This window comes from Condylura cristata, unplaced genomic scaffold (genome assembly GCF_000260355.1).
Source record: "Condylura cristata isolate star-nosed mole 26May11 unplaced genomic scaffold, ConCri1.0 scaffold00027, whole genome shotgun sequence".
Classification (NCBI taxonomy): domain Eukaryota; kingdom Metazoa; phylum Chordata; class Mammalia; order Eulipotyphla; family Talpidae; genus Condylura; species Condylura cristata.
This window is the reverse complement of record NW_004567128.1, coordinates 24,967,263-24,971,954: the sequence shown is the minus strand read 5'-3', so window position 1 is coordinate 24,971,954 and position 4,692 is coordinate 24,967,263. Positions and strand designations below refer to the sequence as shown.

The 4,692-nt window shown below is 46.8% G+C and overlaps 1 protein-coding gene across 1 annotated transcript in view; it reads left to right on the top strand.

Annotated features, from left to right (window-relative positions):
- The first annotated feature begins 210 nt into the window (after positions 1-210).
- NDP (Norrie disease (pseudoglioma)) overlaps positions 211-4,692 on the top strand; it is a 24,471-nt gene continuing 19,989 nt past the window's right edge. Inside the window, exon 1 of the mRNA XM_004689963.1 lies at positions 211-571. The gene's annotated coding sequence lies outside the window, so the exon portion shown is untranslated. The remainder of the gene's footprint in view (positions 572-4,692) is intronic.

Sequence of the window (4,692 nt, the reverse complement as noted above, 5' to 3'; positions counted from 1 at the left end):
TCCCAGTCAGCTGCCAAATCGTGAAACAGAATGCCACCCTGTCTTTGTATTTCCAAAACTATGTCATTATTGCGGACCACATCTTTGTGGCAGCCACATGCTTTGCAAAAGAATTAAATCCAGAGTATTCACTTAGCCCCTTATTATTTCCATAATACGGAGGGGGAAAAAAACCGCCTTGTCCTTGTGCTGCGATGTTTTCCCATCGTTAAGATGCTCCGCGGAAGGGAGCCGAGCGGTGGGCAATGGCTGAGTTCCTGATAAGAAGCGCCTCACATTTCCCTGGCATTCCCATTTGCTGGTGTGCTGCTGCGGCCGCACGCCTGATTGATATATGACTGCAATGGCACTTTTCCATTTGACATTCTCTCTCTCTCTGCCTCTCTCGCTGCCTCTCTCTCTCTCTCTCCCTGTGTCGCTTAAACAACAGTCCTAACTTTTGTGTGTTGCAAATATAAAAGGCAAGCCATGTGACAGAGGGACAGAAGAACAAAAGCATTTGGAAGTAACAGGACCTCTTTCTAGCTCTCAGAAAAGTCTGAGAAGAAAGGAGCCCTGCGTTTCCCCCAAGGTAAGCAGGAACCAAGCGCTGACGACTTGCCTAGGAAATTGCTTCTTTCCAAACCTAGCATTTCATCCTCCTCTCAGACAAAGAGACAACCTTTAAATACCACTTAAATTTGCATTCATTTAATTTGCATTAATCTGTAGCATGCTAGCATTGTGTGTTTTAAATGAACGGGTCTTTGAAGTCGGTGACAGAGCAGGGGAACCTCACTGAGAGGTTGGAAAATCTCTTTGGGTTTGACTGAAGAGATTTTATTTTCACTCTGCGTAGTTAGATGTAACTTTGTAATGATTCTTATATTTGACCCTGTGAAAGGAGATTGAGAAGCAGCAACCCCCTTTGCGGACCTGGGTCTTGGAGTCTTAGTACCCTCCCCACAGCCCTCATCCCACTTACAATGGGACCACTATTAACGTGGGCAAGCCTACGGAGTTTAAAAGCGCACTGTTTACTTTTATGACTACTTATGTATGCTGCTGATCTCCTGCCAGGGCTCTGCCGGAGTGCTGAGAATGACTTCAAACAATAGGCAACATTTATTTCTAGCTTTCTGTGTCACGCACGCTTTGCAGAAATCCTGTTCCCCTGCACTTTTTTCCTAGCGAGCAAGGGCTTTGCTTCCATAGATGCAGGCAGGAGCCCTGCTGAGAGAGGAGGATGAGTTTCCTATATGATTTTGATTGGGCAAAAAATGCAAGGAAATGAATGCCTTTTGCCTTGGCCTTATTGCAGAGTTATTTTTAGTAGCCTGCTGGTCTCTGCAGCCCCACTGATGCGACGATGTCCAAGAGGAGACAGGGAAAGGATGCTCCCACCAGCTCAGGGACCAGGACCTGTAGGAATGACTCTTAGAAACACCTGAGGAATATTCCAAGGGTTCTCTCAGGGCTCTTGCGTGTAGTTCTCTCTTGGATGAAATTTGGGCTGTCGGAGGAGGCCTGGGCATAACTCCTGAGCGACGGGAAGTTTGTGTACAAAATGTTAGGGACTCGAAACACTCTGTCACTGAGCTTCATTGTCACTGAACTGCCCAGGGAAACCTGCAGGAAAGAAGCAGCTCTTGCCTCTGCTGAGATTCAGGCACAGGGAAGGAAGTTATTTGGGAAGATGTGTGGCCCATTGTCCGATTCTTTACAACTGACCTTGATGACAGAGAGGGGTGCTGTGAAACATATTTCTTTTCATTTCTAACATCAGAACATTTGCATTCCGAGGAGCTGGCATTGGCAAATTGTTCTAACACATAACATTGAATACCAGGTGCATTTGAAAGTAGAGAGACACCTCAGATGCAGTGATGGTTGCGGGTGTCAACCAAGTACAGCAGGAACCACAGAATGCTTCTTAATTGTGCATTTATACCAAACGCAAATCTTTGCCCATTCTCTTCTCACCAGTTCTTCTGAAAAGTAAACTTTCGAGGCCTATCTACCAGTGTTCACTGTGGAGCCAGGAGGCTGTTTGCGGAGAGGGATTTGCTGATTTTCTTTGATAACTGTCACTAGCTTAACATGCGAGCTGAATGAAAATCTGGTTTCTGAATGAGTGTTTACAACTTTAGGATAGTAAAGTTGTAGAGAGAGAAGTGTGGATTCTATGGACCCGATTGCTGTGTAACTCTAGAGTGATTTTTTTTCAATGATCTCTGTAAACAATTTAATTGAATCAAAACCGTTTTTTAAATTGGTATTGACATTGTCATATGAGAGCACCTGAACAGAAAACGCGATGCTTGACATCCTTTACTTTAAGATACATTTGGTTCAGGTGAAGGGAGAATTGACTGAGGCCTTTGTGATGACTGTGTAACACGCAGCTGACACCCACAGATGGAAACCTGCCTGTGGAGATTTCAATCTTAATTCCAGTTCCAGTGACATCGCGAAGGGGGAAATAAATCATTTTTCAATATGTTCAACGACTACCAATGCATTTATTTTCCTGGGCCCTTGTGGTGAGTTTTTTGGAATTAAATCCACAATGGTAGCCGGCAGTTGTTATTCTATTTTAAGAACTCACAATTCAATCTATTCTTCTTATTGGTTAATTATTAATTCCATCATCCTTTCACGACACTGTGCTAGTTCTGATGGATGCAAAGGTGAACAAAACATTGTCTCGTGTCTTAATTCTCAGTCTGCGGTGCTATCTCCAGTTAGATTTTGGAATTGAAATGAACTTTGCCAAAGGATAAACCGGTCAATGACTTCTTTGTTATAAAAAGCCATTGAAAATATCTGCTGATATCCCAATTTACTTGAAAGGATTGTCACTTATCATGAATTTTCTTCCCATTTATGATGAAGGGGTTTCTCTTAGCCCTTTATCACTGAATCCTGGGAATACGTCACTCACAGCTAACATAGTACAGATCTTTTCTGCCTGGGTAGAAGCCCAGTGAAAGGGCAGTTCGTCCTCTCTCCCTTGAGCACCCTTTGGAACAGATCATGTGTTGTGTATATGGGGGATGGCTGTGAGTCACCTACTCAGCAGCTGACATCAGGGACATTCAATGAATCATCGAGTTGGAGACAAGTACGGAGGAAGATGTAGTCACCATCTCCCATCATGTACTTGTCTCATCACCACAATGATACCAGTGACTTCTGGGTCTGGCCTAAATTCGAGGCTCTTGGAAACAAGTTGCCATCAGTTGCTCCCCAAACTTAGGTCTATGTGTGTCAGCCACAGGGAGTACAGTTGCTTTCAGATAATCCCGTCTCACTATTTTTCATGCTGTTACATTACTGGGGAAAACCCTTAGGCCAGCATCACCAGGGTCCTTGACTCATTCCTGATCAGCAGGCTCTCCCCTGTGGTTAGGTTAACATGTCTCTGACACCTCGAGGTGGCTAACTTGCCATAAGCGGCACCCCTGCTTCTTGGCCAGTGACCTTGGAGCCCATTCTCAACTCTTCCTGTGATAGTCAGCTACTACTGCTGGGTCCAGACCCCCGGCCAAGCCAGTGAGTCAGAAGGGATGTGGAGACGAGGTGGAAGGGCTGAGCAGCAACAGGGAAGCTGTGCGGTGTGAGGATGGTGAGTTCCAGGGCTCAGACTGCCGTGGCCTGCCCTAGCTGTGATCAGCTGTCATTTCCTCTTCGTGTATGACACTGTAGAACATATTAAAATTTCTCTGGGATGGTATGTTTGGAATTCCTCTGATGCCCCACCTCACCAACTTACCCAGACAATAAAAGCAAGGTTGTAAGCCTTTGAACAGCTGGCAGGCTATATATTTCCCCTCTTTCTTTCGCATAATCTAATTCCAAAAAGAATCCAGCTAGACTGGCAGTGCCATGTCTGGGTACTCATTTCCTGCAAGTCCTGCCTCACTGCCTCCTCCGCCCTCTCTGGAGTCTTCCTGGGTGGCATGTGGCTTTTCTTTGCTTTTGCTCTCCATCACTCCCACCCCGCCCCTTTTCCCCTGCCTGAGCTCCTTCCATTGTGAGCTTGTTCTATGCTCTGCCTGTTTCCCAGGCAGCCTGATTGCTGCTCTAACAGGGACAACAGCCTCTGAGGTCTCCCCATCTCCATAGTATTCCCAGGATGTCATTCTTGGCAGCAGTTCTGCGGAGCTGATAGGATTGGGGGGCTCTTGGAGCCCGAGTCTGAACCCACTCGCAGGGAACAGCAGCCACATGGTTCGGCTGCCCTTTCGGCTGCCCAGAGCCGGGCTGCAGTGACCCGGATTGGCAAGGACAAGCATACCATCACAGTGACCCGCACATCCCCGGCAGCGCGCTGGGGGCGGGAGCGCTATGGGAATGCCTGGATGCACTTCGACCTACATTAAGAGAAATGCGGCTCTTCTGTCTGGGGGAGAGACCAGGGACTTGAAACAAAGCTCTCTGGATCATTGGGCCCTGTCCCACCCCCTTTCTCCATTCTTCCCACATTCTTCCCTTCCCAAGGAGAAAGAAGGGAAGACAGTACTTAAAATTCAGCTTGCACAGGACTGAATGTTTTTATGAAACCCATTCGGTAAAAGGAAGAAGAGAGAAATGGACCTTGGGTTGAGCTGAACTAAAAATGCGTGGGATTGGGGAAATGAAGGCAACATTTCCCTTACTTCCCTCCTCCCCTCCCTCCCTCCCTCTCCCCTTCCCCTGCAGAATGTCTCT